This window comes from Phyllostomus hastatus, unplaced genomic scaffold (assembly GCF_019186645.2).
Source record: "Phyllostomus hastatus isolate PE091 unplaced genomic scaffold, TTU_PhHast_1.1 phas_contig_1, whole genome shotgun sequence".
NCBI classification, from domain to species: domain Eukaryota; kingdom Metazoa; phylum Chordata; class Mammalia; order Chiroptera; family Phyllostomidae; genus Phyllostomus; species Phyllostomus hastatus.
In genome coordinates, this window is record NW_025333498.1 from 6,838,984 (window position 1) to 6,866,682 (window position 27,699).

Here is a 27,699-nt window from a genome sequence, read left to right on the forward strand (position 1 = left end):
AAATTAAGAGACTTGTTTTTACTTAGATAATGGAAACCTATATCAGAGTAATACATTTCCTTGTTTTATTCACCAATCTACAACACGTAGGTCTTTCAAAATTTACTTTTGATGAAAAATGTTGGTTTTAAATCTTCTTTAAAAACATGCCAATATACTTTGTTAGCTAAGGCAAATTAAAACATGCATTTGTATTACAGAAATTTAGGTACTGTTGTTTGAAGCAGTTGCCTGCAATGGAGCACACCTCAGACAATCTCCGTGTCATGTGTAGTAAGGGCATTGTTACATTTTTAATGTGCAAAGCACAATTTCTTTCAACTCCTGGTTCACTGACTAAAATATCTTGGAACTTGTCAAGTTTATTTGGGTGAATATATATATTTATCCTCAGCTTTACCCCATGGTCCTTAATATTATTAGATGGTAGATACATTACTGGGTACATATCTCTGAGGTATGAGAGACAAATATTTTTTTTTTTGCCTCAAACAGGAGAGTCTGCCTTCCCTGCTGTAGCACTCTCTCCTGAAGTTAGCAGTGGGTGAATTTTCCACACTTTACTTATTTTAAAGAACCCCTCTCAAAGGGTGGCTTGCTACTGCTAAGATTATTTAGTGTGGAGGGTTTGCCATGTGCCATGTCCATAACTAATTACTAAGGTATAAACTCATTTAATCTTCCCCAAAGCCCTAGGGGTATTATTATATTTGTTTGCAGATAAGAAACTCCAAAACTGAGGCACAGAGATGCTAGGTAACATGTCCAAGATCCCATAGCTAAAGTGGCAGAGCCAGGACTTAATCCTTGCCATCTGGCTTTAGAGCTCATGCTCCTAACCACTCAGCTTCCTTTTCCAGGTGGTGGCTGGTCTAGTCGTCCCTCGTGTGAATGGATGCTGTTCCCACAACCTTAGGTTCAAGCGTAGAATGTCCCATTGTGTTGAAACAATGGTAAAGTAAATAATCTTGGGTTTCCTGGTTAATCCATGAGACTGTGTGCTCAGCAAGAAATTATTTTTATTTTTCCTACTTATCAATTGCAAAAAAAATAAAAAATAATAAAAAAACACAGTTAAAATATAAGCTATATTAAGTACAACTTAATGGACTTTGGACCCAGGTTATCTACATATGAGCCCCAAATTTACCACTTATTAGTTCCCTTTGCTCATCTGTAAAATGGTAGTGACAATCCTAATGTTTTATAAGGTTTTGTGAGCAGTGCATGCAATAACACATGGGGAATCTTTAGCCCAGCACTGGAGACTTAGTAGGTGTTCAACAAGTTATAGTGCTTATCATAAATCTTTTGTAAACAGAGCTAAAGATATAACTTGTTTCTATGCAAAAACTCATTCCACAATCAACATAAAGACAATCAGAACACAATCTCTGCAAAAGAGTGGGGAAGTGAACAAGTGTGGTTTGTAACTAAAGTTTTTAGAGTGGTCACACTTTTGCCATCATGGAATGTATTCCAGAACCTAATGAAGCTAATGTTGTTAATTACAATTTCTATAAAACTTGGGTACTTAAAAAGTTTCTTCATTCTAGGCCCCGGCTGGGGTAGCTCAGTGGATTGAGCGAGGGCTGTGAACCAAAGTGTCGCAGGTTCGATTCCCAGCCAGGGTACATGCCTGGGTTGCAGGCCATAACCCCCAGCAACTGCACATTGATGTTTCTCTCTCTGTCTCTCTCTCTCTCTCTCTCTGTCTCCCTCCCTTCCCTCTCTAAAAGTGAATAAATAAAAAATCTTTAAAAAAAATTTTTTTAAATTTTCTTCATTCTAACAAGTTAAAAATGTATATTAAACAGGAACATTTTTCTCATTCTTTTACACATTAAGCTCAGAGAATTACATGGTGTGCCCAAAGTCAAACAATTATCTTTGAAAAAGCTCTGTTTTTAACTATGACTACTGTGACCCTAAATCCTAACTATTTTGCTATGCTATTGCATGTATTACATACCTTAGACCTCTTATTGCTGATGTTATACGAAGTCAAATGAAGATAATGATCTCCCAAATTTGACCTTTCATGATTTAAGAGAAAGAATTCTTTGACCCTAAATCCATCAATAATGTCATAACTGTGTATCAAATATTGTTTGAGACACAAAAAATGTGGTTAATAAAGTAATATTCTTAAGAATGAAACTTTGAAGAATGTTTGGTTTCATTAATTTGAAGAAAAAGGCCTTTGAATGAGATGTGAGTGAGTATTAACATCTAAAACAAGAAGACTGGAGTGAAATACATATAACAATTTTCCTAAATAGTGTTAACACTTTAACTAATTGAATTATTCACAATAGTTCACTTCCTTAATTATACATTTTCCAAAAGAATTTCCTTTTCTGCCTTCCATGTTATCAGCTCAAAACTTATTTTTAAAGACTTGCAAAGTCTTTTGATCATAAAATTAATACATGTGCATATTTAATGATAAGATTCCAGCATACTTTCTTGCAAATAAAAATATCAAACTTAACAGAGTTTATATTTGAGTTTTTATATAACTCAAACATCCTTGAAAAATCTATTAACTATGCAACTTTTCAGATTAACCTGAAAGCTGTTTGCTTACCAAGTTCTCAACTGTCACACCACCAGTAACCATAAAAGTCTTCACATTCAAGATTATAAATCCTCAACTACCTCAATTCTAGTACCATATGCATCATAAAAGACTACATGTTCAAAACTTATAACATTTTATGTAGTTTCTGGAGCTAAAGGCCTGACTAAGCTAAATATGTCTAGTGGATTAACTTAGAAACAGGAGATTCCAGTTCAATTTGTCCTCAAAGATTTTCATTACGTCTGTGATGTAAGTCTAGAAATAGCATGTGCTTAAAAAAAGTTAGATTGTTACACTTAGACAATACTTTGCTCTTAATTACTCAAAATTGTTTAGACTTCAAGTATTGTCCTACATCCTGGTGTATGTTTATCTTCCAGACATAATTGCATAATGTTATAATCATGGAAGGAAAACTCTCCTTCCTAAATACAATTTTTAGCTTTCCTATCTGTAGAGCTATCACAGTATATCAACTCTAATTTGAATAACTCTTTGGCATTAAATTAAATTGTAGTAAACAACAAAGATCAATGTGTATCATATTACTTTATTGATATAGAACATAATAGAAGTTAATGAGGAAATGTTTATTTGAATAAATCATCTGAGTAACTTTATAAATTTGTCATACCTTCTTTTCTCTCCTCTTCATTACATATCCATCACTATAGCACCTGAACATGAAAAAAAAATTATAATCTTTTTTTATTTGTTGGCTTATGATTCCTGGATGTCAGATTTAGTGTCTCTTCTTTTTATTGAGTCCTTCACCTCCAGAAAAGTTTACTTTTTGGTAGCACTTCTAATACCAACTGGCAGACCTAAAAGAGGATTTAAAGTTGTCTGCGGGGTTTTTTTAATGAGCATGGAATGCTCTTCTCTCAGGTATCCATCTGCCTGATCCCTCACCTCCCTGTAGGCTTTGCTGAGACATAAACTGTCCCATGGGGCTTATCCTAATCACCTTTTTAAAACCTACACCTACACCATCACAATCATCTTGCTCAGATTTAGCTCTTTTAGTTTGTCCTAACTTTTTTTTATAACACCAATCACCTTGCAACAAACCACTTAGTCTAATTGATGTATTTTCTGTTATTTTTTGTTTTCTGTCCATACCACTAACATGTAAGCTCTACAAGTATAAGCTTTTCTGCATGTTCCTCTCCTCCCTGACTAATATATCCTAAGGACCTAGATAAATGTCTGTACTTGGCAAATGTTTAAAATTTAGCAATTCCATTTCTTGGAGTATTCCCCCAAAACCCAAAACACTGATTAGAAAGAATATGTGCAACCCCTGTGTTCACTGCAGTGTTACTTACAATAGCCAAGATTTGGAAGCAGTGCAAGCACACATCAATAGATGAGTGGATAAAAACACTGTGGTGCCTTTACACAATTGAATACTACTCTGCCATAAAAAGGAAGGAAATCTTACCCTTCTGTGACAGCATGGATGAACCTGGAGAGCATTATGCTAAATGAAATAAACCAGTCAAGGGAAAAACAAATACCATATTATTTCACTTATTTTTAGAATCTAATGAACAAAATAAATGAACAAACAAAATAAAAACAGAATCATAGATACAAAAAACAGACTGACAACTGTTAGGAGGGAGGGAATTTGTGGGGCTGGGTGAAAAAGGTAAAGCAATTAAGCAAAAAAAGAAAAACTCACAGACACAGACATCAGGGTGGTGATTACCAGAGGGTTGGGTGGGGGAGGGAAGTAAAGAAGGTAAAGGAGGATAAATGGTGATGGAAGGAGACTTCACTTTGGGTGGGGAACATACAATACAACATACAGATGATGCATTATGGAATTATACACATGAAACCTATAATAATTTTATTAACCAATGTTACTCCAATAAATTCAATAACTTTTAAAATGATTATATGAATGAATGTATTTCATTATATTAGTCTCCACAGAAAACTGGGTAGTGACTTAACATGACTTTCTTTGCAGTATACATAGACTGCCAAGCTGAAATTCTGGAGATGTTAGAATCACTACACATTGCCGAAGAGAAAATATTCAGAAACTAATTATCATTTTATTGTTCTTAGGTCGACCTAATATTTACCCCTTCACTGTTTTTTTTAAAAGAAAAATAAATGAGCAAAGATGCCTCTGTAATGTATTTAGTGTTCAGGTTTCACTGAATTCTAAAGAGTGACCTTTCAAACTAGGGTACATGAGAAGGTTGCTCAATATTTTAACACAAAATTTTGAAGCATTTCCCCAAATGGCCAAACTGGCTGAAATTGGCAGAATTTCTTGTTGAAACTGGCAAAGTTGCCAACTGTTGCCTCCCAACAAAAGCCTTATTCCCTTACTTATTGCTTTTCTGGATAATAACACAAGAAGTCTATAGAAGGAAGGTAAAAAAAGAAAACTTATCAGTGAAATTGTAAGAAAGAAAATAAGTCCTAAAAAAAGCAATATGGTGGAACACAAATTCTGTGTCATTGCCAAAAAATTATACAGCTGTTTGATACGTGATAAGGTATGTGTTTGTTCATCTATACTTTATCAGGTATTTTAAAACTGCTGATTATTAAATATTTAAAGATAATTCTAAACATAATACCAACTGTGAAGGACCTTTCATTGTTGGATTGTTTGGGAAGTTTTCCGTACTTAAAGCCAAAGTACTATTTTATAATTTAAAATAGATGTACATGTATACATATATATTATTAAATAAAATCATGATTTGTTTGAGTCTCATGATGTATTATCACAAGACTTTCCTTTTGAATAACACAATTCACAATGTATAATTATATTTTTCTTCTCTAATTTAGAGTTTGCATATGTTTGAGACTTACATAGCTAACTCAATTTTATTTTAAAGCAAAGTGCTAATTGTTCATCCACCTACAATCTGAGCCCAGATATGTATATATCTTTCAGGAAACAGTAATTTTCTTTTGAGAAATACATCTTCAAAATACATCCATAGCATTTGAGAAAATACACATAAAATGCATCAAGGTTGTATGTAATTTTATTGCCCTTCAGCATATTATGTAGTAAGACACTAACTGGATTTTAAACCATAAGCAACAAACTAGTTTAGATTAAACTGTCTGTCCTAAATGAAGTATTGCTCAAAATATAAAGTAAATTATAAAACAACTTTTTGAACTTTCTGACTTTATTTGATGTGGTCATTATTGGATAGTATACTTTTAACAAAGTTACTATTACAAAAACTAAATGATAACAATGCCTTAACAAAAACTGTATTGTGTTTTAAGAATTATTCTATGTTTAATTTATTTTTGGTGTGTATATACAGCATTGCAACCCAGTATTCTACAATGCATTTTCTTTGTCCCAAGTAGCTTAAAATAGACAAAAATAATAATAAAGATACAATAGCTCTACTTTTAAAAAGAGAAGAGTGACATTTCTAATTGAATGAGCTTGATGAAATAATGGAAAAGCCACTTAAACTTTACAGTAAAAAAGCCTTGACAGAATTTTCAATTCAAGTACTTTGCACTTTAAACCAAAGTGCAAAAATTACTAATTTCTCTTGATGAGAAGAAATACTTCACACTTTCTCAAGCTAGTATCAATCCCTTCAATAACAAGTGGGTATTCCTAGTAGTCCTGTTAAAAAAAAAAAAGCAATACCAAAATATTTGTTCACTCTCAACTAGATTCTCCAGAGGCACCACACATTCTGTCTTGAGAGCCTTTTGTAATAGAATGTTACTTGTCGGATAAAAAGGCTGTTTTGAAGTCAGAGTAATTAGCTGATACTAAATTAACCATTAACAATATATTGCTATGAAAAGTTTCACAAATTATTTACAATTGACTTGCCATTGTATAGTGGATTTAAGAAGATAAAATTAAGTAGAATAAAATTCATATTTGTTTTAGTAGTTCTTCAGTTCTTACATATGTTGGATCACCTTGACTGTGTTAACTATCTGTATTTCAGGAGATTGATAGTAATGTCGGTGACATAGTCAGCTAACTTACAGCATGTAATATAACACAATATAAGTCAATTGTGTAATTCATGACGTTGCTCACAAATGTTATTAACAATTTTCTGATTAGTTCTATTTTAACTAATTCCTCATACTATGTCCTCACCTCTTTTTTTTTTTCCTAAAGGACTGGATGTGCTCTCCATGCTTCCATATAACAATTCGTTTAATTGCATGTTTTAAAACATATAATATAAAAATTTTACACAGCCTAAACATCATTCCCTTGCAGTAAAGCCAGAAGACCTCATTTTATCACAGGTCTGCTGACAATGTCTTGGTAAATGTCAGGGTGAAGGGCCTGGAGATTCACCCAGAAGTTGATGAAACTAGAACTAAAAGAAACAAGATTAAGGAATTAAGGACCAATTAAGAAAACAGAGAACAGAGATGATTCAGAAAACTTTTCACCTAGAGAATGAAGATACATGACTGTAAGAATGTAGTTAACTTGGTAATTATTACTTACCAAGTGAAAAAGACTGAGCAAAAGCAAAGTGAGGGGTGGGATTTAAAAGAAAATGAAACCGGGGGGGGGGGGGGGGGAAAGTGGGAGAATGGGGGATGAATAGAATAAAGACCGCAAAAGAGAGTTAAAAAAGGAGAGGCTACAAGAAAGATAATTAGTCCAATAAGATATATTTTATTTGCCAGAAAGGAGAGAAAATAAAAACACAGCACTGAACTGCATCAGTTAAGAAGTGGAGATTCTTTGGTTCCATTGCCATGGACAAATTGTTAGTATGCAAATGCCTCCCAGCTGCTTGTCCTAACATTTAGGATAAGAAAACTTTCTCTGCCTTTTTGTTTGGACAGTGGGGTTGATTGCTGAATCGAGGGGTTATTCCTTCTGATAAGAGGTGAGGAATGTTCATGAAGAAGCTGTGAGAGACAAACACCACCTCCTGGGTAGTCATCAGAGTCTAAGGCTTGGACCCAGTAGGTTAAGATAAGGACTTGACTTCAAAGTGGAGAGTTCATAGAGTCTTGATGTTGTTGGCAACACTTAGTCTGCCTAGGACAGTTTCTCAAAAGGTAGTCCAGAAATTGGGCTACATTAATCATACTACATTTAAAGTAGCAGAGCTGTTTGGTAAAAGGCAAACCCCTGGCTCATTTCAAACCTACAGAATCAGTCAGGCTGTGCTCAGCATACAGAGAGGGAGGTGATGCTCATATGATCCCTGTGTTTCCTGAAAAGTTTTCTCTCTACTGGACTCTGGATGTTGTGAGAATAAAACATGATAACATGATTAGGTTCAAAATTATAATAATAAAAAGGAGTGATCACGACACATGTCTAAATAATAAAATGATAAACACAAATTCACACTGAACTACACGTAAATAACAAGACATATTAAGAATGTCCAGAAGGAATCCAGCCATGTACTATGAAAAATAGAGACATTTATTGAAGAAGATATAAGAAACAATGTACATAGGACAATGACTCCTCAGTCTCTTTCAAAGTACACACCTTGGAACCTCACACCATTCTCTCAATTGCCATCAGCTGCCCTATTGTATTTTCCTGAATCTCACTGATGGTTTGAAACCTCTTTCCTTTCAAAAGTGATCTTACTCATAGTTTTGGGAAAAGCCAGAAGTCACAGGGCACCAAATCTCGGCTATACGGTGGCTGAGTCACCTGGATGATTTGATGTTTCTCAAAAAAATTCTGAATGAGACATGATACATGAGCAGGTACATTGTCATGATAAAGCTGACCATCACCAGTTGCCAATAACTGCAGCCTTCTGAATCATCCAGATAGTTTCCATGGAGGAATGATCAAGCTTAATGCAAAATTTGATGCAGATTCATTGCTCTACTTGCTCATTCTGAATGTGATGGCCACATAGTGCACCTGCTCACTCAATGGTATCTACCACCCCCACTGACTGGTACAGTGAAGCTGTCATTGTTCACACATGTGTATTCCAGTCCACTCTTCTTGGCTGCCAGTTACGTGGATGTTGTGCAGACATTCTCATTACACAGGGCCCAGCACAAATAATGCGATTTTTTGTTACATCTTTTATTACAAAATCACAAACATGTAATTGTGTAACATAATAATATCACACTCAAGCACACCATATGACATTTAGGTGAAATGTTCAAATTAAAACTATAAATTATTACACCCATATTATCACCCTACCAATCATATTCAAGCAAGAGTTATTTCTGCTGGACACTGTATTAACAATGGCTGGATTTTTTCTGGACAGACTTTGTATATATTACTTTTCCCTCTAATTCTCGCTTTGAGAATTATTACTTTGATGATTTGAGACATTTCCCCTGTCTGAATATCCTAACAAGTCTCAGGAACTTGGTAAAAATACAAAATACAACTTTACTGACTCCTCTTTCATTGGAATACACTTACATGTTTCCTAGGTGTTTATCATCAGTGTTCCAAAATTTTCTGTATAAATTGGAAAGTAACCTAAAGCCAAATAGAATTTGCACACCTAAATCATTTTTGGTAAAATGCTAAGGCTTTATATTGTGAGAGGTCTGATCTGAACAATATTCTGACTAAAGGAAGTAAACTTTCAAACTGGATTGTGCTGTGTCAGGCAATGCCATCCTCCACCCATCCACCCTGACCTATCCCAAATACACTGCATTTTAATATTTTGATCCATAAGTCCACAACAATGTATAATCCAGAGTAAGGAATCATAATCTTCATACTGTTCTACAAAATACTTTTTAAACTTGTAAATCTCATACATATAGTTTATGTGTAGCATAAATACACAGTTTCAATAAATAAATACCCAATACCTAGACTTCGGTTGTCTATCTTGTTCCTTCTTGATCATCACATACATGTCTCCTGATGTAAACTATTGTCTTAAACTTGTCCTCACCATTCCCTGCTTCATTACATGACTTTACCACACATATATGAATTCTAAGCAATTTAGTTCTGCTGTTTTTATTTTTACTATTATGAAAGTGGAATCATTCTGAATATAGTCTTTAGAGACTTGCTTCTTTCATTCAGCCCTGTGTTTTGGAGATGCATCTCTGTTCATGAGTGTGGCTCTTTGTTTTCTTCGTTGCAGAATTCCATAGTATGTATGTACCACAGGCATTTATTCTTTCTTCTGCTGAGAGACATTTGGATTGTTTCCACCATTTTGCTGTCATAACAATGAGGCAATGAACACTTTTTTGTAGTATGTCTTGGTACACAGGTGCCTGAGTTTCTCTAATGAATGCACTTGCCAGTGGGATTTCAGGATCCTAGGAATTCAAAGTACTCATACCAATTTATACTCCTACCAAGTGTGTGAGTTTTCCATTGCACCACATCCTTTCTGATACTTTGTATTACTGTCAAACTTTTTAGTAAAAATTTCCTCACTCTGGTGGGTGTTTGTAGTATCTCATAGTTTTAATATGCATTGCTTTAACTATGAATTACAGCAGATTGGTATGTAAAATGAATTAAAATTTCCCCCTAAAACATTTGTTTCTAATTGGATAGCAATAACTTAATTTTGGAGAATTATGGTTAAGCCACTTTTTGTTTATAATTATTTAGAGAAGGACTGTCTCTTTTTGGTTAGGACGTCCAGGGAATGGAAAGCATAGGTGTTATCGCTTTCAGAACTGGAAGGTATGAACAGCACTTCTCATCATGAACGAGGGCACAGATTATGAATGCTGAGAACCATATTCCTAACAACCCATTTCCCTCTATTCAACGATGCCATCAAATACATATCAAAATCTCCTTCAAAATAAAGAGGAAGGAAGTGAATAGTTCCATTCAGACATGTGTGTGTATGTGTATGTTTTTGTAGACTATTTTTTAAACCACTTTTAGGTTCACAGCAAAATTGAAGAGAAGGAACAAAAATTTCCCATATACTCCCTGTCCCCACGCATGCCTAGCCTCCCTCATCACCAGCATCCTCTGTTGGAATGGTGCTTTGGTTACAATCAGTGAACCTGTATTGACACATCATGATTGCACAAAGTCAGTAGGTTACATTAGGGTTCACTCTTGGTGCTAGACATTCTATGAGTTTGCACAAATGTGTAATGGCATGTATTGTGTGTTTTTATAATTTTTTGAACATTTAAAATTATTTATTTCACTTAAAAATCTCTTGAAAGAGATAGTATCTTTCTACTGTGGTAAAAATTATTTCTTATACGTGAAAACATCATAAAAGGCATTAAAGTACGTGTCTTTAGTATACTCCTTCAACATGGAGACCACTTGATGCTCTTATACCCATTAGCTGAGTTTAACCAATGTATTTCTTCAGGGTTCTGATTTCCTCTTGATAAAGATTTATCTGTTTTCTTATTTGTTGTATTTCTTTTTTGTATTTTTAAGTTTTAGTTGATTTTGGTCATTGTGTAATCTCTTCAGCCAATGGGTCTACTTCCACAAAATCAGTTGGATTGTTTTGTTTTTAGTTGTAGGTGTCTCTGTTATTTTCACTAAGAATTTATAATGTTTTTTATGTATCCTCTCTTCTTGAATATTAATATATTTTTGGTACTATAGATTCTGATAGTTTTCAGAAGAAAGTGGAAGACCATGAAGACATGTACATTATTTTATACTAACTAACCAAAATTAGCTCATCAACAAACTTTCTAATAGCCAGAGGGTTGTTTTCTAGTTATTCCAAATCACCAAAAGGGGAGAAAGATTATTTTGTAGCATTTTCAGCTGCGATGACAAATTAAACCTCTAAAACTATGCAGAAAAGAAAAAACAATAACATGTCATATCATTTCTATTTCTAGTGCCATTTCCAGCAAGTTGGGAAAACACTCAAAATAAATTTCAACTTTGAACTTTCTGTAGGCCATACATATACCAGTAAAGGCTGAGACTGACAAGAGTTTTTATTCTTTTCAAAATAGCTTATAGAACATCCAGATTCTAAATATAATACAGTGTTAATTGATATAAAAATACACATATCTTTAATATGATCAGATCATGAACCTATTGTAATATAAACTAGACAATTTATAATAATGTATAATAAATTATTAAAATGCATAAAGTTGTAAAAGTAGTTATGTTATAAAATAATTAAAATATTTTTATCAGAAAATATTTGATTGCAGAGATAAGACTGATTTTAATGTAAGTTTTCTTAATGCTTTTGAGTTTTCACTTAAAGAACTATGTTGACTGCATAGAAATCCTTGGCAATAATTCAGAATAATTCAGAGATTATTATTAGAATTAGCAGCAAACTGATAATTCATAAGGGTAAGTCAATAGAAGCATCTCAAATCCCAATAAAGCTAATGAAGATAAACAAGTTGTAAGTGCAATTTTGACATTTTTGAAGTTCTACAAGTCTAAACAGTATGTAAATGAGAAACAAGGTAAACTAGGTTATGCCTATATCTTGATCTTAACATCAGTTTGAGCCTGAGAAGATGCACATAAAACTTGTTTATATACTTGAAGTCTTTGTTTAGCAGTGGATGAACCTCACTTGTTAATAATCCTCTATATTAAAGGAAAGGTAGACCTCATTACTGCTGTGGTCCAGCCTCTGCCTCCCTCTGTGGCAAGGTCTCTGTCTCTCTTCCCACTCACTAATTCCTCGTTGATCACGTTGATCCTCTTTCTTCACTTTGAACCACCCCCATCATTTCCTCCTTACAGTCATTTGACCAGGTTACTCTTTCTTCCAGCAACAACCTTTCTCCTGAACATGTCAAGGCACTCTCCTCTTCCTAGTGCTGAGCTCTTGGACAACAGGGATCATCCTTTATGCACGTGCTCCTTGCTACCCTCATTCTGAAGAAGTAAGGTCCCAAGAACAAAGTTTTACTTGCAGGCTAGCATGGTGGCAACCAACTTCCCAGTAAAATCAACATTTAAAATACATATGTTTAAGATTCTAACAAAAAAACCTACAAAATTTTAAGTTCTGTAAAATTCCACTATTCACTATTCACATTTTAACCCAATTCACAGCAATGTTCTCTTGTTGTCCAGGGTACTACGATGATACACCCACCACTTGTGCTGCCACCTGTCAAAACTCTGGATGGCCCTACTTTCAGGTATTGCCTATGTTACGTAGAACACTCACGACTTCACAGTAGTGGGCTGGAATTCCACTGAGGTTGAGGATGATACGAACGCATTAACAATAGTGAGAAAGATTTCTCAGAATTATATATAACAACTTCAGGTAACTTCTGACTAAAGGAAAACTTTGAAAATCAGTCTAACCAAATACTGATAAAGACAAACATAAGGGCATCTTTAAGAAAAGATGTTACAAAACTTACAAAACCATTTCTTTGGGACCCTTGGGTATGGATTTAAACATCTTGTTCTTGTGCCATTGGCCATAGGATAGCAGTGTTAAATTAATGTGAATAGATCCTATCAGATTTAGTAATATTAGTAATTTGGTAATATTAGCCACAAACATCACATACATATATATGCATATACACAGATATTAATGCTTATGGTTAATTTAATAACTGTAACTATATGATACTATACATATATAGAAAACAAGCTGTTTCATGTTGTAAAATAATAAGGGTACATTGCTCATTTGAACTAAATTCCTTTCTTCTGAAGAATTGTTTTTTTTTCTGATTCACATAGTCGCTGTTACATTTCTATAAATGGCTATGACCCTTTCTCATAATTGAAACGTTAAAGGATACCATTTATAAATAAGGGAACAGGAAAATGGGTGGAGGGTGAGCACTTTAAAAGATGTAAGTTCTTCAAGGTACTATTTTTAGAACTCCTTGGCAAAGCAGTTTCAGTTTAAATCCTGGACATGAACTACAAGCTTCAGGGACGTTGGTGCTTCCAAAAAGAATACTGTTGCCCTTGGGGGTGTCTTATGTTTGGCATTATAGTTCCATGCCAGGTAAGCTGTTAATTGTGCAATTATTATACATTTAGCCCCCTTTCCTATAAAATTAAAGTAGCTTTCCTGTCCAAAGTCATTGTTAGACTCCTAAGTATTTAACAACTAAATCATGCATCATCCTAATAAACTATAATAGCATTAATATTAAATAAATGGTACTAAATTATTTCATTTTAAATCAAAGTTGAGTGACATAATTTCTTCTTCTGATTTTTAAATTCTCAAGTTATTCTGTTGGGCCCCAAAATAGAGCCTCTATAATTATTCTTTGCCCCTCAGCATGTCTTTGGGAACTCAACATTGTTGTTTTATCCTTTTACGTGTCAGCTTCCTTTGCACATTGCACTTCATATGACTCACTGTTCCTTCAGACAAGGTCTGAATGCTCTGAATACCTACTTATATCTGACAGCTGGGTTTCTCTTCCTGGATGTTCTTCTGTGAAGTGGTGCCAGACCAATTTTTATAAGGCCTCAATTTTGCTTAATGAGGACATAGAGCAAAGAGCTTACTAGGCCTCTACTCTCCATGTACCAGCAATCACCATGTGGAAATTAAGAGAATTACACAATACTTTTTCTAAGTATCTTTTCAAGTTATAAATTCTGATATTTTTAATAGTTTGAAGGAAATTAATTGGAAGTAGTTTAAAAGTAAAAGATCCAAATTTAAACTTCTTTCTCTTCATTAGATTGATCTCTGACTTGTACACTATTGGTAAGATATATATGTATGTATACATATATACAAATTTCACATATATATACTTCATGTATACATAACTTCATATTAATTGCCCATTTTGTAATTTAAAAATTTTATTTCTAAAAGGTAAAATTTAAGGTGTTTAAGGTGAATATGCGTATCACAAAATCCAGCATAAAGAGGTTGAAAACTTATCTCTGGGGAGACTAAAACATATAATTGAGAACCAGGACTGCAGCTTGCTATCATATTAGCTTGACTCATAGATGGTTTAATTTTAACTTAATGAAAGAATCACAGAGATGAGACTTAGGTAAGGGAACTCCTAATCTTAGTTCATCTACTACTGTGAGATATGAAGGGAATCAACAAATTCTCCTGAACTCCTACTTACTTTTTTTCCTCTTTTTTATTATTGTTCAAGTACAGTTGTCTCCATTTCTCCCCCCATCACTTTCTCCCCCACCTCAGCCATCCCCACCTCCTACCCTTGATCCTACCCCCCTTTGGCTTTGTCCATGTGTCCTTCATACCTGTTCCTTGACAACTCTTCCTGCTTTCCCCCCTGTTATCCCCTCCAACCTCCCCTCTGGTCACTATCAGTTTGTTCTTAATTTCAATGTCTCTGGTTATATTTTGCTTTCTTGTTTGTTTTGTTAATTAGGTTCCAATTATAGGCGAGATCATATAGTATTTGTCTTTCACCACCTGGCTTATTTCACTTAGCATAATACTCTCTAGTTCCAACCATGCTGTCGCAAAGGGTAGGAGCTCCTTCTTTCTTTCTGCTGCATAGAATTCCATTGTGTAAATGTACCATAGGTTTTTGATCCACTTGTTTACTGATGGGCACTTAGGTTGCTTCCAACAATTGGCTATTGTAAATTGTGCTGTTATGAACATTGGGGTGCATGGGTTTTTTTTGAATTGGTGATTCAGGATTCTTAGGGTATAATCCCACCAATGGAATTGCCAGGTCAAAAGAAGTTCCATTTTTAGTTTACTGAAGAAATTCCAAATTGTTTTCCATGGTGGCTGCACCAGTCTGAATTCCCACCAACAGTGTACTAGAGTTCCTTTTTCTCCACACACTCTCCAGCACTTGTTTGTTGCTTTGTTTATGATGGTCATTCTGACCGGTGTGAAGTGGTATCTTGTGGTTTGTGGTTTTAATTTGCATCTCTCTGATGGCTAGTGATGCTGAGCATCCTTTCATATGTCTCTGAGCCCTCTGTGTGTCCCTCCTTGGAGAAGTGTCTGTTCCGTCCCTTTGCCTATTTTTAATTGGGTTGTTGGTCTTCCTAGAGGGGAGACCTGTGTGAACTCCTGCTTTCTAAATCTGTAAAACAAGTTTATACTGTAAGACTTCTCGGGTCCATTCAAGCTCTCTGAGATTCTGAACCTCTGACTATAACTACACTGAATTAAAGTTAGGAGCTAGAAATAAAATGTCATCTGAAGTTCTTTGTAACAAATGTGATTTGTAATACTTTAATTTTCTGACTTAAAATATTTTTATTGTGTATTTACATAATTATTCAGTAGACTCTGAAACTTGATAAATGAATAAGAGGTGGGTAAGTAAAATAAATAAGGAGAATATCTCTGGCTAAACTGAATTTTGAAAGTAGAATGATTTCAAGGTATCACTAAATTTTAATAATTTTTCATAATTATTAAATAAATTTTAATAATAAATTTTAATAATCTTACTGAAAATTCTGACTCCAAGATATTAAAAATATTAATCTGTAACTTTCTAATAATTTAATACATCCATTTTTACATTCAAATCATAATCCAACTAAAACTGAGTCTCAGATGTAATTTTTTCCCAAAATTGATGGACAATATTCATTAAATTGTTTATCTTTTCTATCATTGATTTGAAACTTAGGTAAAGTGTTATACTTACTAAATTTTATTAACACAATGAGTTTGCATACTGGGGTTCATTTGTTTGTTTTCAGTTAAACTCTGGAATTATCCATCGCCATGACTACATTACATTCATAAATTATTTGGTGGGCAATGAAGCATCTTTATACATTTTAGGTTTTGCATCTATTAGTAAAATATGCCTTTATTTACTAACAATGATTTTATGTCTATAAATATCTATTGGATGCAAGGAAATGGAACTAGATCTATACGTATTATGTGGAAATCAGCTGTTGGTTCTGCTTGTAAGACTTTGCAAGTAATGAATGGGTTGGAAGATATGAAAAGGGCTTCTTTTTGTTTTAAAGACAATAAGTTATCATGACTCTAAGAAAGGTCGTTTGAACCTGGGGTATATATGTAATGACTTATACATGGGATGTATGACTATTCACAGGAAGCTTATGCTTATTTTTTGATAATGAAGTTTTTTTTATAATGAAGAACATTATACATTTATAAGAGGTTGTTATTAGATATGAGAAAACTACATAGTATTTTGCCAAGATGCACTGACCCAGAAAATAAGCAATTAGTTGAACACAGACTATTTATCTTAAAACTGGTTTTTAATCATATTTAAAAAGCTTGTTCAGTGGGATAGACCCATACTTATGATTAAGAATCAGCCAGAGTCTGTTACATTCCAAATGAAATAGTCAATTAGATGTAGATTTCCTCTGTGTAGCAAAACTCCATGTAAATAACAAAACAAAACACTGCTCCCTTTCACAAAAAAATCCTTGTTGCACTTAATATTTTATTATTATCTCCCATCCTATCTCCTAGGCTTTTGTTAAGCAAGCTACCAAAGCAAATTACTTCTTTTTTAAGGAATACATCAGTTTTGACAAAATCTTCCAAAAATATGCAGAGCCTAGCATGAGTGTGACCAAGTGAAATTATCAATCAGGCTAAGCCACAATTCATTTATGCCTACAAGAGTTATAAATCTACTTATTCTTAACTTCCAGCCAGTCCTTCCTAAACTGTCCATATTTATATCTTTCTGAGATTATCTAATTTCCTGCCTGTGTTTTCCATTAGTCATAATGTACTTATAAATGGCTAGATGGGGAGCCTTTCTACCTTGTGGCTTGTAGCAGTAGTATATAGAGTCCTGCTCATATACTTAATGATATGTTACTTACATGTCTACTAGTTATTTTTTTAAAAATTAAAAAACATTTCACACTTATTGATTCCTGTGAAAGTGAGCAAATGTCCACCTAAACTAGTGGAGAAGGGTCTAGGACTTAAGAAGAAAGAAAGGATTTGGCAGATGAGGAAAGCACGGTCATGTACTGTGTTTTACAGGAAGCTCCTGCTATAGCTAAAAGTTCTTTGCTCACCCAGATTGCTAGAGATAAAGACAGAGGAAAACACAACACTAATACTTGTAGCTTTAAAATGCTGAATCTATAACATTCCTGCAGATGATAAACAGACCCTAGGTTTAAAGGAAACTAAAGCTGTAATTCAATAAGCCTGCCAAATAGGACTGGCAAAAATTAGTTAACTCAAGCAAGACTTTGGACCCACTCTTATTGATATGGCTTTTACATGACTCCAAAACCTCCAGATGAAAATTCAACACTTTGGTTAAATTTTTTGTCTACATGACAGCAAAGATCACCTTAAATAAAAATAAGAGAAATTTGAGTAACTAATAAATATTAACTCTCGGTGTAAAGAATTACCGCACTGGGCATATTCATACTTTTTGAAATAAATTTGGCTATTGTTAAATAAACTTTAAACAGGGAAGTACCAATATATGAAGAAAAAATTGTGGCCATGCTGAATTTATTATTTTTTATTACCTCACACTTAAACTTGTTTTTCACATTTACTGTATAATTAGTAACATTTATCTTCAAATCATTTGCTATTCCATTTTATAAAGCATGCTAATCTTAGTTACCTATTTCCTGAAAAAGTTTATTATTCCCTCTTTACTCTCAATTTTCCTAAATCCTTTGCACATTCAATAAAGCATCCAGGAAATAACGCCATGCCACATAATTTGCCACGTTGCTGGAAAATGTAGTGATACACACATACAAGCAAGTCACAGAATGCTTTAGAAAATATTTTTCCATCATAAGAGTAAGATTTCTGAATCATAGCAGACCTTAGAATTTGTCCTTACATCCAGATCATAAAAATATTTCTCTACAATATCCTATTTAAGGTAGGTGTTATGTTTGCTTCACAGGGGAAAATATTATTGAATGGTTTGGTTTTATAACATCTCAGATTCTACATGACATTTGGTAGAAAATTATATATGATTACAAACTTACATATAGCATAGGCAAAAGTAGGTTTACAGTTGTGAGTACACAAAAGTTTATTATTATATTATTGTGTATTAATTACCATATTATTTTCCACACAACTATATACCTCATTTTGCACCACCCTGTACATAGTACATGCATACATACATACATGTATTTTGAAGTACATGTCCTTGATTTAAAACACATTCTGAGAAAAAAAACATGCAATCACAATGAAGAGAAAGAAGTGTGTTTGTTCACAAATGTGTATTAAATTAAAAAAATAAGACTATATTTTTTGGTTCACAATTTATAGTGGCTGGTTTTGGAAAGGACTATATCTTTGTAGCCGCAACAATTCTTTTATTATATTCTGTTATTGTTGTTTTCAACTGTCTTGATGGTCAATTTGTCTTTGAAAAATTTTAGTAGTAAATTGGGAAGAGCAAATTTTTTCTCTTATAAGTCCTTTCTAAATATGTCAAGTGAGTTCTAATTTCAGTTCTCTTTTTTGCACCTCTATTACCTGGAACTCTTTGATATCATTTCTGGGCATAAAGCTTTAAAAAGCCTTATATTTGATCTTCTAATGTATTAACTTTATAGTTGGTCTGAAGGCTGTGGGTTATTGTTAAGCTAATATATTAACTTTATAACTTTGTAGAACTAGAAGATCCTTATTATAGTTTTTTATACAAACCCTACATTTTTTTAAATAAAAACTGGAGAAGCAGGTAAATAAAATGATGGCTAAAACAAACAAAATAGTAACCTGGTATCACCACCAGAATTGGTATCTATTTCTGTTCAAACGCTTGGCTTGACTATCATATAAATTGCCACAAACCACCTAATCATGCATCTTAGAAGTTATCCAAAAGCAATACTCTATTTTTTCCATAAATTTACTTTTCCCCCACATTCTTCTGGATATTTTCTTATCTGTTAAACTTAGAACTTAATACAATATTTTCTAATATTTGCTGTAATATCCCCACTATTATTAGACAGATTTGTTAAAGCTTTCATTACGCTCTCAAAAAATGGTCACATATTATTAAATCTAAACTTCAATAGACCACCCTGTTTTGAATTCATATCCAATCCAGTGTCCACTGAATTTGTCAAGTTCTGAGAGCACATGATATGCTGATGTATTATCTTAAATTTCAGGAGAGAGGTTGTGACAACATCTTTCATACAGTTTCAGTGCAACCCCTGTTCAAATAAGCAGTGTGATTGACATTCCCATTGAAAAATATTGCCCTGTCAAATGACCTGAAACTGCTCTCCAAACCCTGACGTGATGGGGAGCTACTCAATTAACAGAGAGCACACACATACGCTTAGGGACTGTGGGGCACTCTATTTCAGGTTTCTCAATGGCCATTCTGTTGTATTTTTCTCTTTTTATGCAGCAAGTTGGACCTAGTTAGCAACAAGGCCTTAAGAAACTTATTGAAACTAACTACAAGTTTTTATATTGAAAGAGGGTTGAGGAAAAAATATATCCTGTTACAAAAGATGAAGTCAGACACATTAGCAAACACCAAATATTGGTGAGATAGAAAAGAAGCCAACGCACAGATTCTGTCCATTAAATGTAACTCTTTATCATTGATTTTTAAATCTACTTCACCCATATGTAAATACATTTTTTCAAAAACATATTTTTTAATTGAAATCTCTGTGATAAAGAACCTGACCATTTGTGTACACAATTGTATGCTGGTGCTTCATCTCGAGGATGCTGTTTCACCGGAATTTATCTATTGTTTCACCTAGGATAAGTTCTCAGAAACAGCTTTGGGTCAACAAAAGGGACCTGAGTTAGGGGACATGTTTCTAGTCTCTCCTCTGCTTCTGACCAGTTGCATGAAAGTGGTCAAAACATTTCACTTCTCTGGTTCTGAGTGCCCTTGTCTATAAGAAAAGTTTTTGTTACCAAGATGACTTTGTTTATAGTGTGGACAAGTAATATTTAAACAAAATAATAAGTAAACATGAATATAATTGGTTTTCATCAAATAAAAACTATTATTACTATTTTCAATGAACCATTATTAGGTTCCTCAAACGTTAATTGCTATAAATGGCATGAGTTAAGCCTTGGGTCCTGATGTTCTGTTTTGAATCATTTTGAGTGGTCTGTGTTTTATAAGAATTACATGCAAAAAATTATGGGTACTTACCGTGTCTATAATTAGTTTCAGGAGAAAATACTAGTTAAAAATGTTTTCTAGAATCCATTCTCCTAAACTATCAACTGGTCACACATGTGATTTCTCCAATAAAACCCCTACTATATATAATCTTCTAAAAACCATTCCATATACTATTTTATTCTAAAAAGATATACTATTGAGTCAGAAAGATCTCAAGTCTTATGCGATTACTCAGAAAATGATCAGTTTGAAGGCAAAAGCTGCATAGTATTATTTAACATAGTCCATCTTTCCTGAAGCATACTTTATTTGTTATACTCTCAATATAACGGAAACCAAATTGAACATAAAAAAACGATGAGGATTATTTATTCCCATATCTTCTCTCTAGGATCTGTCATGGTGGTGGACTCACAATAAGCAAATGCTCCCCAAACATTGGCCTTTCTGTGATGGTTTTGCTTCATCTAAACTTCAAAATATTACTGTTAAGGATCTACAGCCAGTGACTGTTTGGGGGAGTTAATACTCTGGGTCCAGAGGTAGTTCCGATTAGGAGCATATATGCTTTAGAAGTCAGAGAGTCTCAGATTATAATCCTAGCTTTCTCACTTCATTAGTGAGAGGACTTTAAGCTCTAGTTTCCTTGTCTGGATAGATAAAAGGGAGAGTGTAATAATTCATTAACCTTAGAACTGAAAGTGATAGTATGCTCACACTGCCTACGGCTGTGCTTAGAACACAGTAAACAATGAATAGTAGCTGTTACTATTTCAATCATTTTTTAATTCTTATATCAATTATCATAAAAATACCAAGTTAAACCTTGGTTTATGATAACTTATACTATTTTTGATATTTTGTTAATAGATTTCTGAATGCTACTGCAATGAATTTGGGGCAATTTCTGCTCTCCTTTTACTGAAAACAGGATGGTATGCTCAGTCCAAACAGTGCCCCTTTTCCGAATTTCCCACTACCTTGCACCCACATCTATATGCCTGAAATAATGTGCAAAGGCACTTTGGTGCTGAAGAAGGAAATAAGAGGTTGTTTTGGTCTGAGGGATCTAACCTATGATGATGGGGACATAAAATCAGAGTGTGACATGGTGCCTATGCTTTACTGCTCCTTTGAACTGGTCTGAAGTATCTAGGGAGCTGAAGATGGAGGAGATATTTTCATGACAGAGTTAGTAAACTCTGGACAGGAACTGTGCTGTCTTGGGGACCAGGGGACAATACAGCAGAGGGAAAGTTAAAGGCCACTTTCTACCAATTCTGCACATACAACAGGACCCTAGTACCCCAAGAGTTGAAGACTTTGAGAGGATCAAGAGGTAGTGTCTTTCTGATACAATTTTTGGGATGAAGTAGTAAGAAATGGCAAAAGTAAAGTCACTTCCAGAGACTCTATGGGCAGGGGGCATACCTGAAAGAGGTCAGAGTGCTCAAGAAAGAGTGCTGTGAATTGGTCGTACAAAGGAGACTAGTTTTTGAAGCATCTGTTTAGGGATTTCAAGGGCAAGTTGGGACTGGAAAGGATGCTGGAGGTCCCAGGTGCCAAGATACAGATAAAATCAGGAACCTGTGGATTATTGATAATATGACTCCTAAACATGTGCTATTGCTCTATGAATGTGTAAATAACCCAAGACTAGTTATTAGACATTTTCTTACATCTTCTTTCTGAGTACTAGCTTTAGCTCACACCTCTACTCTCTGATTTCCCTTACACGTACATTTCAGAATTCTTTTCCTTTACACTCAAGGTATCATTCAAACATATATATTCCTGAAATGTAAATTCATATTATCTCCTGTCAAGTTTAGACTCCCAGTTAAGTTGGATACAGCCCTTAAATATTTATTTTCTTCTTGGCAGTATTTGACAAGAATTCATAATAAATTTCAATGTGTTCTTTTAGTGGATTTTGTTTGTTCTGCTCTGAACTCTACTGCAGCTATAGGCAAGTACATGAAACCTGGCAAAGGCATCATGCTGTATAAGGTGTGTCTGGAAAAAGTCCAGCTATTGTTAATATAATGAGAACGATTTGAGCAACATCAATGCAACCTGGCAGCCAAGGGGAGTAGACTGGAATGTGTATGTGTGAACAATGACAACTTCACTGTACTAGTTAGTGGGGGTGGTAGACACTGCTCAGTGAGCATGTGTACTCTGTGGCTGTTGCATTCAAAATGACCGATCAAGTAGAGCAATGAATCTGCATCAAATTTTGCATTAAGCCTGAACATTCCTCCATGAAAGCTATTTGGATGATTCAGAAGTCTGCAGCTATGGGCAGCTGGTGATCGGCATCTTTATCACAATGTGTTCTCTCATGAATCATATATCATGCAGTTTTTTTGAGAAACATCAAATCACCCAGGTGATTCATGACCCCTACAGCCTAGATTTGGCACCGTGCAACTTTTGGCTTTCTCCAAAACCAAAATCACCTTTGAAAGGGAAGAGATTTCAGACCATCAGTGAAATTCAGGAAAATACAATGAGGCACCTGATGGTGATTTTGAGAACTGTATGAATTCCCAAGGAGCCTACTTTGAAGGGGACTAAGGCATCATTGTCCTGTGTATAATGTTTCTTGTATCTTGTATCTTCAGTAAATGTCTCCGTTTTTCATATGACATGGCTGGATACCTTCTGAATAGAACTGGTATAATGATCTTTACCATAAGGACAGCTGTTTCTCCCTATTGGTTTATTTCTTTTCTTTAAAAAAATTTTCAAAGGAAGAAGAAGTGTGATTAAGACTTCAGTGTATCGGAACTAAACTTTCAACTAGTTTCATTATAATGTTATTTTTGCACTTTGAAAAAACAGTGGTTCAATAAATGAGAGAATTTTCCAAGATACATTATGAATATTATGTCATAATATCATGAAAGAACTTAGATTTCTTTCAGAACTAGTTTATTAAATAATACTTTTAAACAAAATGACTGATGCAAAAAAAAAACAGAAACCCCCACCTTATATTCTGTATCTGGGAAAGATAATGATCTTTCAAAAACATGAAATATTAACAAGGTTGACTTTAACTTCAATTACTACATGAAAATGATTTTTAATGTTCTTATTCTGAAAGCTGTCTTGAAATGTTAGCATCTATTTCATCTAATAGATTTTGGAGTGTTTTCTAACAGAAATGTATTGTTTGGTGTGACAGTGGCAACCAAGTTTCCATGATCAGTGGAGCGAACAAAGATTAAGTTGATATATGAGCCAGTTTCTGCTTCCAAAAGGATTATCATATGGTTCCAGAGCTAATATTCATAGCATTTGTAAACTGTGTTATTTAATGGCTTAATATTATGTTATTCATCTTCATAATGCCTTCAGGCAGGCGTCATAGATTTTTTAGGGGTAGATTTATATCCCTAGTTTTAAAAATCTAAGGAAGGTCTTTAGTTCAGTTAAACCTAACTTCACATACAGTGCATATCTTCTTTAGATAATATAAACTACTCTTTTGCAAATTAAAATATATTTTGTTCTAATTTTTAATAAATCAAATGGTCTATTTATTAATTAGAATGTGTTTAAAGTGAAATAGTTTTTACAATACCATTCATAAAATTTTGGGAACTTTTTCTCTAGTTTTCCCGATAGAGTCAAGTTCTAAGAACTGACTCAACCCAACTGTATTAGTCTGCTAGGGCGACATACAGAAATATCATGGACTGGGTGGCTTAAACAACATAACTACAATTTCTGAAGGCTGGAAGTACATGATCAAGGTTGTGGCAGGTTTGGTTTTTCTTGAGGCTTCTCTTCCTTGCTTGCAGATGTGTCCCTTGTCTTCACCTGGCCTTTTCTCTGTGTGTGAGTATTCCTGGTGTTTCTTCCTCTTCTCATAATGACATCAATTGTAATGCATTAGGGACCCACATTTATAACTTCATTTAACTTCACCTTTTTGAATGACCTATCTCCAAATACAGCCACATTGTGGTTAGGGCTTCAACATATGTATTTGAAGGGGAAATAAGTTAATTCACAATGCCAACAATTTCTAAAAAAAATATTTCAAAGAAGATGGAATTGAAATAGGTAAGAGTAATTTGAAAAATTTTAAGGTATCACAGTAATAATCGAGTTAATTCCCTTAAGTAAAAAATAATCATCCATATCTTGTATATGCCAATAATCCCCAAATTTAAATCATGTAAGAATGTCTTACCTATCAGCCCTTCAGTAAGAATTTTTCAGCCAAGAATTTTATGAACAATTCATACTTAAGTAGCCTTTCATGACTGAATGTGGAATTGATGTCAGAAGCACTACTAGTTCTTTGTCACAGACACTATTAGATACAACTGTTTATAAATATTTTTCTATATTAATAAGTATATTTTTAAAACTCTAGTTTCCCTCACATTCTCCAAAATGATTTATTTGTCTTTCCTTTGTACTTCATTATTTTTCAAGAATGCCCTTTTTTAAAAGCAAATATGTTTATTTTATTTTGTCTGCTGATCATGATCTGAAAATACATTTATTGCCAATAGACACATTTTGAGAATTGGCCTTGGCTGTTGTCACTGATCTCTAGGATTTCATCAAAATCCCTTTTCATGTCATCAGTTCAAAGGCAAATATGTAAGTATAGTTTTTAACCAAACCCCAATATTTAGGAACTACGTATGTATGCATTTATCCAGTTTCCTGTGTGTGGAATTGTCTCGTATCCTTTATCCCATATTCTGTCATCTGGAGCACTGCTCCATTCTGGCCAATAGCACGCACCACAACCCCTTCTCCAGGAACTGCAGCGCATTGCTATTGCAGTTATTGCCTCATGATTCCTTCTCCAATGTCTATTCCTGAGTCAATCAGTTAATCAAAAAAATAAACAAAATGATTTTCTTTCTTTCTGGGAAATAAATTCCCTGGATGAAGCCCAAAAAGATTGAACACATTTTTCTGGCTGCCTTAAAACAAAAACAAAAACACATTTACTAATCAGAGATGTTAATGAGGTTGGGATGATGTGCGTGTCGACTTTCTGTCTGTTGGGTAGGCACTGGTTGTTCCCGAGTCCAGCTCCACATTAACTGACATGACTCCGCAGTCCCGGGAAAAATCTGCCTTAAATGTCAGTGTTTCCATGGGATTTTCTTCAACTTCTGTGCATCCAACATGTAGTTGCCATAAAAATAGCAGATAGCATGTAAGTGCGTAGTTGCTGGTCGGATGCCATTTTTAGCCAAGATTCACGTGTGTACTTTGAGTTTAGGCATTACTTATTCTATTATAATAAAAGAAAGATAGTGTTTTCAGTCTCTTACAGGTTTAGCCACTAATAGCTATAATGTCTCTTATTACAAAGTGGATTTTAAATGAATCAATTATGATTAGATGCTGCCTACATTATTATGTGAGCATTACAATGTGTTTATTTTTTAGAACTTGATTACTTAAAGTTACTTTTATATTTAAGAATGAATCATTGTTGACTGGCATCAAAGAATTCAAAAACATCCTTGCACAAAAGTGCTAATTGACTTTCTTGGGCAACTACAGTGATACAACTTTCCTATACTCACACCCTAATAAAACATAATTAAAAAGAGAACTCTTGCCCTGGCTGGTGTAGCTCAGTGGTTTGAGCTCAGACTGTGAACCAAAGGGTTGCCAGTTTGATTCCCAGTCAGGGCACATGCCTGGGTTGCAAGCCAGGTCTCCAGTGGGGAGCCATGTGAGAGGCAACCACACATTGATGTTTCTTGCCCTCTGTTTCTCCCTCCCTTCCACTCTCTCTAAATGAATAAATAAAATCTTGAAAAAAACCTCTCTTTCCATAAGTAACATTTTCACATACATAAAATATTTTCTGTGATGGTGTCCCAGATTAGATATGGTGCTTTCCCAATCTCCTGCTGGGTGAGAGTTGATGATATTCAATATGAAATTTGCACTATTGTAACTAAACGGAGGTCCAACTGCCTGCTACTTTGAAGACCAGTGCTGGAGAGGCAGGTGCTGATGTAAAGGAAAGTGCTTGTTAATGTGTCAGAAAATGTTCTTAGCTCACTACATACTAATTTTTATGCAATATAGCAGCCCTAAATATGATATAATTATTCCCATTTTATCTGGATATCAAGATAAGAGGAATAAAGTAATTGCCTGAAGTATATAGCTACATAGAGAGTATCACTTTAAATCAGACACAATCAGCAACTAACTCCATAAAAATAATCTTTCTCACTTCTCCCAAGATATAAGTGCAGGCAAAGCTACACTAGGTTTCCCTCTAGTTTTTTTTTTTTTTTGCTTTGTTTTGCTTTGTATTTTACTGAGACATAAATCACAGTTTGTTTGTTTGTTTGTTTGCCTTTGCCTCGGTGCTATCAACACGAGAGTTAGAGCGTCAATAAAGAAGAGTATTTCAAGGTCAGACAGATAGTAATTACTTTGGGGAGTGTTTCTATCACAGTTATTGAAGGGAAGAATAATTTTCCTTATTTACTAGACACTTAGTCTTCCCTAAACCTACTTTTGTCCTTTTGGTATGTGAATAACAATGTCTTAAATAATATTATAGTCCTATAACATTCTTTTGTTTTCCTCATTTGGGAAGGGGAAATAAAATTTAATTAACGTAAAAATATGATAAAACATTATGATAAAAAATCAGAAAGCATTCACTTTATATAAAGTTTTAAAATATAACAGCTGACAATAATCACATATAAATAAATATCATGTCAGGGAAAACAACATAAATGTTTGAATCTACTTGAAACTTGAACTCCTGAGATGTAAATATTATGTCCATTTGATGTTCATGCTTTTCTCCCCTGTCTTTGTTACTTTTTTACCCACGTTACTTCTCCTATGTAGAATATGGACTATTCTCTCTCTCTAGCTATCTCTCTCCCTCTCTTCTGCCTCTTCCATCTCTTCCTCCCCTTTCCCTCTCCCTTCCACCCCCACCACACAGACACTTAGATCACAGTATTAACTCCTTTATTGGTGCGGAGGAAAATCCTTACCCTCTGCTAAGATTATTTCCTAAATCAAAACAAACTTAAAAAGCTGATTTA

At 34.1% G+C, this 27,699-nt stretch overlaps 1 protein-coding gene across 4 annotated transcripts in view; it reads left to right on the top strand.

The window, feature by feature from the left end:
• The window catches only part of CALCRL (calcitonin receptor like receptor), an 88,954-nt gene that overhangs the window by 5,224 nt on the left and 56,031 nt on the right, over positions 1 to 27,699 (top strand). For 2 of the 4 annotated variants that reach the window (XM_045830482.1, XM_045830490.1), the window contains exon 2: positions 12,621 to 12,688. The exons of the other annotated variants lie outside the window; for them this stretch is intronic. The gene's annotated coding sequence lies outside the window, so the exon portion shown is untranslated. The remainder of the gene's footprint in view (positions 1 to 12,620; positions 12,689 to 27,699) is intronic. 4 annotated transcript variants of the gene reach the window in all.